Raw genomic sequence first — 15,305 nt, 5'->3', positions numbered from 1 at the left:
AAAAAAAAAAAAAAAAAAAAGGAAAATAAGACACAGCAAGGAAAAAACACCCCCAGAAAACATTCCTTTTAAAATAATTCTCTAAAAAATAACAACAGTTGAAATCATCCTCACAAAATAGAATTGCTAACCGCTAAATTATCCATGGTCAGTTTTCCTTTAGACTGTGTTGAGAGGAAATTTTGCAAAAGCAGACCCAGAAGAAGTGAATGCAGGCATCTACAGAAATGAGGGTGTGGACGGTTGTGATGAGGCCAAGGTGCCGGGGAGACTGATCCTAGAAGGCCCTGCTACGAACCCAGGGCAATAGGCAGTTGAGGTTTTGTTTTAAAATTAAAATAGAAGAGAATTTTTCCCTGAGATCATAATTTTAGTCAAATGAAAAACAAATCAATTAGAAACTGTTTCATTTCAAGGTTAGATCATTGCCCCAGGATGAATTATTAGATCAAGAGTTTGCTCTGGAAAATACTGTCTTGGCAACTGATACTCAGCAAAGGCAGGATTGTGATAAATCACTTGTGTGCAGATGCCTCTGGGGCCAGCACATGCACACGGACTTGCGTGCAGATTCCACAACTGTGTGAATGAATATCCATGTGTGCGGCTGTATGTATGAACACACATGTGCGCACAGCCACACACGTACACAGACAGACCCGTGCAGGGACACGTATGCACACAGATATGTGCTGTGCACATCAGCCATTGCACAAACACACATGCACAGGTGTGCACAGAAGTGTATGCACATGGGTCCATAAACACGAGGGTGAGCCAGTGAAGCCGTGGTCTTCCCTTTGTGCCCTTTGTGCAGAGCCCAGGCTGGGTTCTTGCTGCTCTGTGACCCAAGTCCTTATCTGGGCTCAAATAGGGTTGTCATGTCCTTGTCGATGTTCCCTGATTTTCCCCCGTATGAGCCTGAACAGCCACTTTCCCCTAGGGCGTTGTCTATTTCATCTATAAGCTCAACTGTCCTGGTATAAGATCATCCATGACAGCCAAAAGATAGCCAGAGTTAGGCCAGAACTGCTCACGAAGGGGTCTGCCAACAGCCATCCCTGTGGCACCTCCCACCAGCTGTGGCTGCAGAACCTGGGGAGACTCTGGCCCTCCCAGCATCCTTGATAGCTGCCTGGTGCCCTCAGCTTCTGCCCTTGGTGCTCTGCGTTGTGGACTCAGCTGTGTAGAAGGCCTCCTGCCCAGGAGGATTCCAAGAGGCTTCTGAGGACATGACATGCTAGGAGGGGGTGACACCCCAGGCCTGCTCTTCCTGGGCTTCTTCTTTGCTCTGGGTATGGGGGGTACAAGCCAGCCCCACTGCCCCCCTGGCTTCTACTGTACTCAGGTGTGCAAGCCTGGGCAGGGGACTAGATCCCTGGATGCTGCCCCTGGGCACAGGCCACTGCTGTTGAAGGAGCTGTGAGATTGTGAGTCTCTGGGTTCCTCTGAGTATGGACTTCCTGGAACTCTGGGACCCACTCACCATCAGTTGCCAGCAGGGTTAGGGGGCCCCACCAGCACAGGAAGATGTGGCACCTTTCTCCTCCCCTCCGTATATACCACATCAGCCAGCATGGGGCTGGGCTAGTGTATGGTGGCTGGGCGACACCTATTGATGGTGGAGACTGAGTTCTACTCACAATATGGGGGCTGGCCTTGGGTTCCAGAGCAGCCTTTATCCCTCACCACCGCCCTTTATCTACTCGTTCTTTGGCAACTGGTGTCAGCTACACTTGAAAGTGAGGCAGGCTCAGGTCTTTCTGCTTCTCTGCTGTATCTCTGGCCTATGCGATCCTGGGTTCTAGGATCACACATGGCCCTGTCCTGGAATGGCAGATGGGGCCACATGGCCTCCTACAAACAGTGCCTGGCCTCCCTGCCCTGGCCAACCAGTAATGATTAACGTGGGCAGTTCTGATCTCTTTGTTTCTCCTGGGCTGAGGCTGGGGGTAGCTGGGCACAGCCTCCTCCTGCTTGCCCCCACCGCAGGCCTGAATGCCTATCTTATCTCTCCTGGCCTCTCTGGTTTCAGCCTATTTGTTCTGACATTAGGTGGTCTGTCTCCTGGCTCTGGCAGCCCAACCCACCTAGACAGTCTCCAAGGCTCTGGGCCCCCTTGGGTGGTTAGAGGGCCGTGACCCAGCTGGGCTTCTCACCTTCTCAAAGTCCATGTTCCAGAGCTGAAGTACTGCAGGGGTCCCTGCCCCCATGTTGTCATCTCCTTATTTTGCTTGTTATTTTAGGGGTCCATTTGCCTGGAGTGAGCAGGGAGGCCAGGAGCAAGCCTCTAACCATGGCCCTTGGCAGTTCACAAAGTGACTGAGGGAGAATAAGGATAAAATCCCACTATTGCTGGAAAGGACATGGCTTGGGACATTCTCAGTGGGCATGAGCCACTCCCCTCCAGCCACAGGCACCTGCCTGTTACAGGGGTGGGCCTGGCTGTATTGGTGCACTTGCGACTTGGGGTGTTAACTAGACTTGCTACTTTCCACTAGGAAGTTTCTGGGAAGGCTCTCCCATATTTTGGGGGTCTCTCACCCAGAGCCTCAGTTTTTCCCTGGCTGGCCCATGTGGTTCTCAGGTCTGGGCACAGTGGTTGGGATTTCTGGGTCCTCAAGGGCTCCAGGCCCTTCCTCCCCAGGTCTGAGGCCTGAAGGCTGGACTGGGACTGTCTGTGGCCTGGCTCAGCTCCTCTCCTCCTGTCACCTGGAACCCCCGGGGTGAACTCCAAATCCAGCCCAGCCTGGGCTCAATGCCACCACCAGAAGCAAAAGTGGTAGAAGCATGGCAGGTTTCATGAAAAGTCTGATTAGATTCTTCACGCAGCTGGAAACGTAAATATTGATGGAAGTCGGAAGACTGAGTGATCACTGGTGAGATATGATGTCACCTCACACACCTGCTCTGGACTGAGCCCTGAGGACATGTGACCCAAGTACACACTGGCACTAGGGTGTGCAGCTGATAGGTGTAATCTCCGCAGGGCTCCTGGGGCCCAAGGGACATGGCGCAAAGCCTGTGGCTAGGCAGTGTGTTTGCGGAGCTGGCAGCACCGGCTGCTGGGTCCCAGCCTGGGGACTCACCAGGCCCAGCCCTCCTGGCCTGGCCGGCAGATGCCCAACCAAACAGTGACTGTTCTCTGGCCCGGAACTTATCTCCAGTCAATAGAAGCACTGGGCTGCCATGGAGGCTGTTGACCAGGGCCAGCAGACAAGGGCTGCTTTCAGACCTACTGGTGGTTTCCAATGAGCTCAGCTGCTCCACAGCTGGGGCCAGGGACAGACTCGCACCCCGCCCCAGGCCTGTTTTCCCCACTAGTAAACAAGAGGCCAAAGGCAGGGCACCGGGTGCCCGGGGAGCAAACCTGCAGCCCCACTGCCCACTTGACGTGGTTGAGGCTATAGACACTGCAGGGAGAGCATCAGGACCAAGGAGCTGTCTGCAGGTGGGTGGTGGCCTCCTGCTCCTCCACAGCACTGCTCAGGACACAGCAGCTGACACCTGCCCCTGGGGACATCCTATCTCAAATTCACATTTTTTTTTTTTTTTAGTACTGGGGATGAAACGCATATCCTTGCCTTGCCAGGCAAATGCTTAAGCCACTGAGCTATCTCCCTAGCTTCAAATTCATGTTTGATGGTAAAAGAAGTTGGGAATCTTCAGAGTGAGGAAGAGCAGAGGGGAGGTCAGAGCCTAGGTGTGGAAATTTCTGGGCCTCTGAGGGTAGTAGTGGAGCCCTGTGCGATCTAAACCAAGCCACTGTAGGGGATGTCTGCTTTACCTACAGTGTTCCAGGTGCTAGAAAGGGCTCATGGGGACAGGGTGCCCTCACCACAGTGACTCTGGGGGACACGGTTCAAAGGTCCTTTACTGCATAACTCCTGGCCTATAGAACCTTCAACCCCATTCCAGCCACAAACCTGTGAGACAGCTTGGCAGATATCACAGGGCCTCTCCGGACCCTCTGACTGGAAAACCTTCTTCAGCCTGTATCATCACCCCTCCCCATTGATGTCCACCCCAAAGCTCAGAATGTGACCTTATTTGGAAACAAGGTCTCGGCAGATGTAATTAGTTAAAGCCTCGAGATGAGATCACTCCAGATTTAGGATCAGCCCTCAATCAGATGACAGGTCTTCCTATCAGAAGAGGAGACAGAGTGAAGAAGGCCAGATAAAGGCACAGACAGGGACAAAACAGCATAGGACAAGAGACATCATGTGGACTGATGCCAATTCTATCTCCAACCCCAACCCTCTAGGACTGAACACTCACCTCTGTTAAGCCTCCAGGCTGCAGTCTCTGTGAGTCAGCTGTTCTTTCACTGGGACAAAATACCCAAGGACAACAACTCAAGTGGGGAGGGCAGACTTCTTTTGGCTCATGGTTACAGAAGGTTCAGTTCATGGGTAGTTGTTTCCATTGCTGTGGGCTTGTGGAAAAGCAAGAGTATCATGTCAGAAAACAGAGATAGAAGAAAGCTGCTCAATGCCTGAACTAGGAAGCAGACAAAGTTAGAGGGCCAGAGAGGAAGCAGTCACGGGCCAGACAGAGTCTGCAAAGGCTCACTCCTATCTCCATCACCTCCTACTCATTCCTTCTTCCTGGATTAATCCATGTGATGAAGTTGATCCTGTCACTTAAGAAGCCTGTCAGCAACCAAGCCTTTGTCACAGTGAGCCTCCTAGAGACACCTTAGATGAGAACCGTAATATGGTCCTCGAGGTAGAGGCCTAGGAGTCACACACTTGCCAGCCTATCTGAACTCCTGTTCCTCAGACACCCCTGTAGACACTGTTATTTTCTTGTGCCACCCCCCACTGAGTCCTGCCTTGAGCCCAGTACACAGCACACAGCCCTGGTGCCTACTCTCCATGCAAGGGACTTGCTTAGCAGACACTGGGGATGCTGTCTCCAAGTTCACCTATAGCGACCCAGGTGGCCCTATGTGCCCTCCTGTGTGTGCCTGCCTCTTGCTACTGCTCTGCCCCAGGGAAAGCAGGCTCTGATACAGCCTACCCTCACTCAGTCTCTTCCTGGGCAGCCCACATGCCAGCCATGGCATCTTTTGGCCCAGGGCCAGGCAGAGACCACTGAACACCAGCACCCCACACCCTGCAAAGCATGTTCCTGGAGCTGCATGCAGGGGGTAGCCTCTCATCCCTGGGTGCTTATCCCCCAAATCAGCCCAGAGCCACACCAGTCTGTTGGCCACACTTGGGACCCAGCTGCTGCCATGCTTGGAAAGACACCATGGAGTAGCCAACACTGGGCCTTGGGTCAAAGAAAACTGTTGAGCAAGGAAAGCATAAACCTCATTTCTCTCCTGTGGCCCAGGGCTGGGCTGAGGCAGGGAGGGTGTGACTGGCCAGGGCAGCACCCAGAGAGCTCCGGAGCATCTGCCAGATCTCCACAGCCCTGGAAGAACCACATACACCAGAAGTGAGCCCCTGCCCTGTGGCACCAAGTGCGAGGGCGGAAGCCCTGAGGGTCACCTAGGGACTGTCCTTAAGAGAGAGCATGCTGCTGAAAGCTGCTTCTTTCCAGGACCTGTGGGCTCAGAGAGGAGATGAGGCTTGGAGTTTGGAGGTCGGAGCATGGTGTGTACTCAGAGGTTGTGATAAGGATGGGTTCCCTCACACCCTGCATCCATCTTCTGTCAGGGTGAACAAGCCTGGGTGACAGGGCGGGTTCACCCAGAGCCATGCAAGGTGACACTAGCGTCATGACATGGCCATGTGGTTGTGGGCTGCCCCACCAGGCCATCCTCCAAAGTTTCACAGTGTTCTGCTCTGGGCTTTCCCATCCAGGGTGATAGCTCTTGTGGTTGTGTGAGTCTGCCTTCCATAGACCTGACTCTACACCCAACCCTACACTCCTAGGAAGACTCTGAGCCTCATTTCCTCACCTGTGAGAGGGTTGGAAGCTCTCCCAAAGCACTGCTCTGTGAAGGTAACACTGAGGAGTCACTGCCCACAGTGCCCTGTGGAGGGAGGGCTGTAGGGCGCGGCCTTCCCTGTACATCAGCACATGCAGGAGACCAGCTGCAGGGTGGAGGCCAAAAGCCTCAGGGTAACCAGGCCTACAGGCTGTTCAGGGGAGGTTGCTGCCCAGGGACACGACTCTCACAGGCTCGGCATCTGCAGGCCCTATGGCTACTCTGGGAGCCTGGTCTCGCAAATTGAGCTGGCCTGTGCCCGTGGCCTGTGCCCAAGGACACTAGTGCCCCACCCCCAGCACCTTCCACTAAGGGGCTTGACCTTCCTTGCAGTTGTCCAGCCGGGCGCCAGAAAGCTTGGAACGCTGGGATTGTGGGTCCATTAGCACCTGCCAGCACCAGCTGCCAGCCTGTGCCTAATTACTTAATTTGCACTAATTCTCATGCCATTAATACTTGAAGCTTAAAATAACGTTGCCTAGAAAACGAACTTGTCTAGGACACTATTTTCATCACTTTTTGAGAAAAAAGGGAGAGTCACATTGTATTTCCAGCTGTTTTCCATTTCTTCACGAGCATCTGCCTGTTTGGTGCTAAACTTGGAGACAGGCTCTCTGGGAGAACTTTGAGGGGACATCTACTGGTCTCTCCAGCCATGGCTCTTCTAACAAGGGTCCCAGGCCAAGGAGCCTCTGTCCCCGAGAAGTATGAGGAGGTCCCACCTTGTGCAATGATGCTGGCTCTATTCCTCAGCCTTGTGGTAGCCTCTTGGGGGCCTTTGGGGGCCAGGACAGCAACCTTAGAATGATCCCTCTCTTGGCTTCTCTCTCCTCAGTTCACTCATGCCTCCTTCTTGAGGTCCTCTATGGGAACCCAGGCTAAGCCAGCCTCTGTCTGCAACACACATGGGTGAACACGGGGCAAGGCCATCATGGATCTCGGGGTGCACACTCGCATCACACTTACACAAACATACACAGGTGATGAGCAGAATAACCCTAGCGTAAAACATTGGTACCTTGAGTGTTACCTTATCAGCAGATGAGATTAAGAACCTTGAAAAGAGAGCTGATGCTGGCCAGGTTTAGACACCAGCCAGTTGCTCCTTTGGAGGGAGATATTCCGGGCAGGAGACCTGCAGACAGAGGCCTGGTGTCCAGAGCCCCAGGACCTGGACAGTGGCCAATACAGGCCCAGGGCCCCAGGCCAGGATATCAGAGACTAGCTGGTCCATTAGCTATCCCAGAAGACTGATGCCTATCTCATGCATTTCAGATAAAACCCAACTCAAACTACATCAAGTGATAAAGAGGCGTAGCATTCTTGGGCTGGGGAGTTTGGGAGCTATAGCAGACTTTAGGGTGGGGTGGGTTCTCTGCTGAGTGAAGCCATCAGGACTAGCTTCCAAGGCCTTCTGCTGTGCTTGTTCCAGGTCAGTGTCCCCATGTGGAAAAGACACCAAAGAAGGCAGCAGGTTCATCCCGCTTTCCCTGAACACAGGCCTGGCTCTTTGCAGAAACCCTTAATTACTTTGCCATCTAATTGGCTGAATCCAGAGCACATGCCCACAAATAAACCAATCCTTGTAGCTAGGGGGCGTTGCTATATGGTGGGCTCAGCTCTTAATCCCAGTCTTCCATCTGCTGGCTCCCCTGCCCCAAGTCATGGGGACTGGGACAGCGTGAGGTAGCCCACCTCCCTGATTGCTTCACATGGGCTCTTCTCACTCTTTCATTAGAGATTCATGTCCCTCATGTCCCTGTGAGCATCTATCCAGAGCCCTGGTGTGGCCCAGCAGGAGAGGAAGACCAGTAGAGGGCACAGTAGAGTAATGGTGACACTTCTGCATCATGCCAGCACTATCTCTACATTTTTGACCAACATATCAGGGTGCAGGGGGACTCTTTGAGTGGAAGCACAGTGAGAGGTGATGTCCTCATTGAGGGTGAGCCTGCTCAGTCTGTAGAGACCTATGTGCTGTCTCCTGGCTATGTGACATGTTTGGGGTCAGCTTTCTGCCCACATTCCCTGGGTGAGTGTAGAGGTGTGCCCGAGTCCTCAGCCTCTTGGTCTGTGAACCTGCGCATGTGCATGATATTCCTGCGTGCACATGTGTGTCTGGCTGAAGCTCTCCTGGGGGCTCAGCTGGTGTGCGCACCCTTGTGGGCTAGACCTGCTGTGGGTGGTGGGCACTTGTGCAGGACGTGTGGGTGTGTGTGCATCCGTGTGTGTGAACAGGGCTGGGGCTCAGGGTGCGGGGCGAGGATTTTCCCGGAGGCTGGTGCGTGATAAACTGCCAAGCTTCTTCATTGTCATGTCAACCAAATATTTTCAGCCTCCTCGCCCAGGAGCCTCCGGAGCGCACTGTCTCCTCCCTGCTCAAAAACCCCGGGCCAGACTTCCAAACCGCTAGGCAGATTCTGAGGCCCTTTTTTTAGCTACCAAATGAAAAAAAAAAATAAGCAAACACAAATCTGCTGATCGTGGCCGCCTCCTTTTCTGGAGAGTTTAATTTCTGAGCTTTGATCTGATACCAGGACCCGGAGGACTTGTTATTTCTAAATAATGAGCTGAATGTTTGTGCTCTGAGCCTGAACTTTTTCTGGTTTGGGGAAAAATATGACTTTCCACAGACGCTCTTTGATGCGGCCAGTGGCGTGGGGATAAAAGGCCTCTCAGAGGGCAGTGGTGTTGGGAGGGGCATCCAGGGCCCTGCGATGCCAGCCCTAGGGACAATGCCTTCTGCAGGGGCCCGCGCACTGGTCCCATACTTGGGAGAAGCAGACCCAGACCCTCTTATGGGGTTCTTGCTCCCAGCTCCCGGCCTGAGTCCAGTCAACTTGCAGCGTGGCCTGACATCCTGGCCTCTCCTTTAGCAACTGCAACGGGTCAGAGGCCTGAGGAAGGACAGACACTGGAGCCCCCTATCACGGAATAGGGCTCCAGGGCTGCTGTCTCATCTTGGCTGGGATCTGTGCTGTAAAGCTGTGGGGCGGAGATTTACAGAAGCAAATAGGGCAGGCCACCGCAGCAGTTGGAAGATGTGCAGCAGCACCTGTGGAGAATTAGAGAAAGGCGCCCCCTGCTGACTGCTACTGGCTCTCAGGTGTGGCTGGAGCCCTGCGGATGGAGCAGTTTCTGTCCTTGAGCCTAACCTCTACCCTTTCCCTGGATGGTGGCTCCTGCTGAGGTCCGGTAGGCACGGCTTCATTCAACCTTACCGGTGTCCTCCTGTAGAGTCCACTCCTATCACTGCCCTTTCCCTAAGGAAGTGTTTGTCTGGATCCAAGTGCAGGGTGATCCCAGTGCTATGGCCACTCCCAGACCCAGCGGTGACTTCATTCCCTGGCAGTGGCTGATTTTACTGGGTAGCGTTTTGCTGGGAAGCTGCTGGGCATGCTTCGGTGGACATTGTCACTAGAGCTCAAGAGGCAGCACCGGCAGTCACCTGCTTTGATAATTAGCCTGGAGAAAAACTCACTGGCTGTTCCTCAGAGCTTCTGCTCTGAACTTTGTCCCCTGCATTCACTGGCAGACTGTGGCCAGGGCAGCGGAGGCTGTGCCCCTCCAGGCTTGTAAGTACTAGAGCAGCTGTCCCCATGCTGCCCGAATCCACAAGCAGCTGGGCCTATGGGAGCCTGGCTCTGAAACTAAATGTGCAGCAGCTGCTCTGCTCCTTTGGTTTCTGCTCCAAGCATCCCAGGCAGGACGTGTAGGCACTGGAACTGGAGTCATTGGTCCCTAGCCAGTGTGGGTTTGGGACATAGTTTTAAAAATTAAATTATGACTTGGTAGTATAATCACATGGCTCAAAATCCCAGGTGAGTGTAGAAATAGCAAGGTGCCCAGCGGAACAAGAAATAAAATCTAAATATCACACGGGGCCAGCCCTCACGAGTGCTGCCTGTCCCTCAGGTGAGATGTGAGGGTCTTGGAACTCTGTAGTGTCTTCATGTTATTATGAAACCTACAAGTAAAGTCACACAGGACTTTCTGGGCCCCTCATATAGGCTGGTTCACTCTTGGCACTACACAAAGTGACTTTGGCTTCATTAGGTGATAGCTACAGAGACAGAGCTAGATGGCGACTGGAGTGACTCTGGGGGATGACTCACCGGCCTCCTCTGTCCAGAAGTAGTGCAGAGGCTGGAAAGGATGGACAGCCCCTGGGCATGCTGTGAGGAGGAGCACACAGGATTCTAACAGGTTGTATGGAGGTTGGGAGGAAGAGAGAGTGCAGGCTGAGCCCAGGTTCCTGTCCAGGCAGGAAGGATGTGGGCGCATGGACCACATGGCAGTGGCAGGTATGGGGGCATGGGTTGTGAAAACCTTAGTGTGCAGAGGTCAGGTCTCTTGAATTCAAATCTAGAGCTGAAGGGAGGGAGGGCTGTCCTCGAGGGTGGCCAGGAGGCAGTGCTGGGTGTTTCTCGGGGATTCACAGGACGTGAAGCAGGCCCTGACCTCTACTATCATAGGCACGGCAGACTTCAGCTGAGACTCTGAGTGGGCTCTGCAGCCTCCTTGCACCTACCCTGCTCTGGGCCTGGTGATAGGATGTCTGAGCCCAAGACAATAGGGTCCGTTCTGCCTCTGAGCCTGTTCCCCAACCTGGGAGTCACCTGGGCTAAGGTCTCTCTCTGTTGTCCTTCCCCCAGGGCCATCCAGGGCAGTGCTGAAGCGCCTCTGTTTTCTGCCGGTGCCTGTCACACCTTTGCAGCTGCTCCTCTGGATGCGAAGGACTGACTCATCCCCACATGCACCTTCTCTGCAATCGCTGGACCTTTACCTCACAAGCTCTTGGATGCACTTGGGCAGCTGTCTTCTGAAACCTGGGTGATCAACAGATCTTCAGTCTTTTGAAAAGTTGCATTTCAATGTGTGGATCTAGCTTGATTTGTATAGCAATCTCTTATGAATGGACTTTTCAGTCATAATAATGGTGTAGGCAATGGCCCTGCACATAAGCCATTTACTTGCAGGGATAGTAACGCTGCTGGGCCAAAGGGAACATGTATTTATATATATATTTTAATTGATATTACCAATTCATTGACCATAAAAGTTGCGCCAACCCTAATGGCCTATGTGTGGCTGTGCCTGCTTTCCTGAACATTTGCCCATGGAGAATGCTGTCTGGCATTCTGGTCATTGCCAGTCTGCCTAATCAGTGGAGCCTCTGTTAAGTTTTGGTTTGTGTCTTAATTACTTTCTCTTTGTGGGGACAAAATACTGACGCTCAAAAGTTAAAGGAGGAGAGGTTTATTTTGACTCAAAATTTGTAGAGGTTTCAGTCCACAGCGCTGGTTCCAAAGCAGGAGAGCATGGCAGGGGGGAAAAGCCCATGGCAGGGGAGGCAGGAAACAGAGAGGGTCGAGGGAGGAGGCGTGATACATATAGGCCCATGCGCCCTTCCAGGCCACTCCTACAGCGACCCAACTCTTCTCACCAGGTTTCGCCTTCACATGAGCTATAAATTTATCAGTAGATTAACCCAGTACCACTTACGTATGATCCAGTATCACACAGATATGATGCAGTCAACTCACAAAGCCTCACCTAGGAATGCAGGAGGCTTTGGGGGGACGTCTAGATACAAAAGCTTGCACCTCTCTCCTTTGGGCACCTTCATCCTTTCTCATGTTTCCATTAGGCTGCTGCTCTCTGTCCTGTTGTATCCGAGCAGCTTCTTGTGTCTGAGAAACAAGCTCTTTGTTAGAGAGCTGCTGTTACCCTGTCTCAGCTGACCGCTGTCTTTCAACATTGGCTGCTAGAATCTTAGTGTTTTATTTGTCGTTATTTCTAGCATTTCTTGCTGTACTCATTCCTATGTACTTGTTCTCACGGCCGAGGACACAGGCCATCTAACCTAGCTGTGTCTGGTGGCAGACTGAGGACAGATGCAGGTCCTGAGGAACGTCAGCCAGCAGCAGAGCAGGTGGCAGTGAGTGTTCACTGAGCACCTACCTAGCACCCACATAGCACTGCAGGGTCATCTTTGTTATTAAGCTGTTCAAAATCTCCTGAACAAGGCAGAGACCCTTGGGTAACCCAGGAGCAGCTGATCCAAAGGGATTCTCAGTGGTGTTCCTCAGTGCAAGCACCAGCAAGGGCACAAACAAGCAATTTCCAAAGGAAAAAAAGAAAACATAGTAAACACGTAAGAAAAAATATCCTTCCTTTAGTGTTTTAAACCCATGATACTGTTTTATCCAGCAAAGTGGCAAGGCTGAGGACAGCATCCATACCTATGTCTGGGGGACAGTCAGTGACACACCTGTAGGACTGTGACTAGGTGTGGCCCTGGCGCAGAATCCCACATGTGCTGCAGGAGTTCTCAAGCGACTGAGTGGGGATTTAACACAGGAGCAAGCAAGAAGTCAGGATTTGAGAATAGTGTGTCATTTAAATAAATTGTGAGTGCTCACGCAATGGGATTTAGGCAGCTTTCTAAAACCATCAATTAGAGTGTTTGATGACATCTATGACCTCATAAGATAAATATAAAACAACTGAGAAGACAAACTGTATTGGAAATGCCGTGGATCGGGTGCCACTCACTTGGGCACTGATCTGTGGCAGAGTCCTGAGCTTGTACTGTGAGTCAGGCTCTGCGTTTAGTGTGCTGGGCATTTGAGGGAGAAGTGAGTGGGCGTGGGAAGCTGTGTTCTCATGGGAAGCAGATGATGGCCAATAAGCAATAAATACCAAAGAGTGGCCAGTTCACTAGGGAGAGCAGTGGTGAGGCTGGGGCCAGTGTTTCCTCCAGGCAGGGGTCTGAGGGTGGCTGATCTGAGCCATGGTGAGGATGGGGGAGGGGAGGACTCTTGCAGAGGGGATGGAATGTGAGGCTCTGGGACCACGGAGATTGCTGTTCCCGTTACCTAGTGGGAGTGGCAGGCCACAAGCCTGTGACTCAGACCTTTGCCATCTCCCCCTTCCCATGCCAGGACTCAGAATGGCTGGGCTGAGTTCTTCCAGGCAAGGGCTAGGGTTAGATCTGCTGTCTCAGGAGCTGCGGGGCTGGGGCGGGTGCAGGAGCAGGCGCAGGGGCAGCATCCTCCCTCCTTTGGGATCTCAGGGCTCTTCCTGTTGCCTCTTCATGCTAGTTTGGGCTTCCTTGCAGCACAGCAGCCCCAGGACACTCCGACCTGGGAACTTGTACCAGAGCCAGGCAGGAGAGGCTCTCCCCAGTGACTCCTGAGCTCCACATCTCTTGGCATGGCCCTGGGCTGGGAATGTGGGCCCCACCTCCTTATAATCATCCTGTGAGAAGAGACCGCAACGGGGTGACCCGCTGGCTGCCTCAGAAACATGAACTCTCTCATGGGGTGACTGTGCAGGCAATAAGAAGGGCAGCCTGAGGGACAGGTGTGAGGCCAGCAGGCCCAGAGACACAGGACCATAAAGGCCAGGCTAGGCCAGGCCAGAAGCAGAGGAGTCCTGTGAGCATCTGTGAGGGGGCCTCTGGCTGCTGCCTGGGAACATGGGCAGGCCACCGGGCCACTGAGCCCAGAGAGGAAAGGTGCTGTGCCTCAGTGGCTTCCTCGACCACACCTGCTGCCCTCCTTTGATGGGAATCACAGATTCACTCACGTTCCTGGCCACAACCCCACGGCTTCTCACAAAACACACCCACCAGGCCCCTGGGAATATATTCAACAAAACAATCTACATGTAATTCAAGCAAAGACAAACAGCTCGCATAAGGCCTGGGGCACACAGATAAAAGGGGAAGAATTCCTGAGGCCCTGCGTCGGCCCATTGGCCAGGCCGCCTCAGAGTTGCTGTATGTTGGGAAATTACCTAATACCATTACAGCTTGTTACCGATTAATTTTGTTTGATGTGGGAGGCCGCAAGGACTTTTTTAATAAGGGCTACTTTTGTAATTGTAGAGTGACTGAATCTTCCAGGATCCTGAAATGCATTTCAGCACCTAAGAAAGAAAGAAAGAAAAAAAAAAAAAAAAAAGACACATGGCTGGCCTGCCCAGCACTGCCAATGAAATCAGACATGAGCCCTGTGTCAGGGAAACCTCCAGCTCCTGTGAGCTATAGACATGAAATTAGGGAGCCATTAGGCTGCTGGTGGGCCCGGCTGTTTGCTCGTAAATCCCCTGCCTGGCGATCTTTTCACCTCCTGCCAAAAGGCGGAGGTTTTATCCTGTATATTCTAACAGGCTGGAGAGAAGAAAATAAACAGAGAAAACCGTGAGGTCTCCAGCGCCTGAGGAGACCCCTGGCCCCTACTGTCTGGGTTAATCTGTGTCTTTTCAAGAAGAGTTGTGATAACAGCCGAGGTGGTCACAGGGACACTGCACTGGACACAACACGTGGAACTCTAACCGGTGCATCTGGCTTCATGTGCATGGAGCACATCTCTACCCTGCTGCAAGCCTTGTTTTACACAAGGGCTGCGTCTGCAGGTTTCTGAGGACCCTTCGAGCATCTGTGCCAGGTAACTGCTGGGCAGGGCGGCATGGGCTAGGCATCAGATAGATGGCCACTCAATGCCTGCTGGATCCAGGAAAGTGGGTACAAGGATGGAGGCCAGTGGGCTTGGGTTTGGTTGATCCAGTGGCCTTGCAATGCTGTCCAGGCTGCTGTTTCTTTCTATCTCTTCTGTCTGCCCCAGGGGCAGAAGTTCCAAAGCTCTGCTCCATGGGCACAAAATGACGCTACAGGTCCAGGTTTCTCAGGAGACAGTGTCTGCCCTGCCAGTGCACACAGGTGACCACCCTGAAAGGACCCTTTAGCCCCATGCCCATCTTCCAACACATGCCCAGGCAGGAAGAGAAGTATGTGATGGACATGCAGCCCTACTTGGATGAGGGGTGTGGCATGGGCTATGGTACTGGGTTGGAGCAGACAGCATCTGAGGTACAGCAACCTCAGATACTCAATGAGCTGCAGCTGGGGCAGGGGCTGCTCAAGGGGAGAAACTGAGGCACAGAACAATGGGTCTCAAGGTCACCTAGCCAGTAAGGGACAAAGGCAGGTGCCCTGGACCCACCCCCACTAAAGATACATGGGAAGGTGGACAGTCCAACAGGCAAATGTCTGAAGGCCTAGACAGCAAGGTGAAAATGCAGAGGTCTTCCAACACACACATGGCAGAGTGTGGCCTGTGGACAGGTGCCCCCTTGAGCTCATCTCCACACTCCAGTTTCCTTGGGTGCTCTTCTGATTTTCCACTGTAACATTTTATTGGTTTCCCCATTGATTAATGCGCTCAATGAAATCTCTGTATGTTGGTCAGTCTCATGTTGAAAAGCAACCCTGTAATGCTAGCCTGGTCCTTGGGAGTGGGGGGCTGAGCCTGGGGGCTCCAAGGAGAGACAAATGGAGTGGCCAGGAGGGGCT

Source organism: Octodon degus, unplaced genomic scaffold, assembly GCF_000260255.1.
Source record: "Octodon degus isolate 3935 unplaced genomic scaffold, OctDeg1.0 scaffold00031, whole genome shotgun sequence".
Lineage (NCBI taxonomy): Eukaryota > Metazoa > Chordata > Mammalia > Rodentia > Octodontidae > Octodon > Octodon degus.
This window is presented reverse-complemented; position numbering follows the sequence as displayed.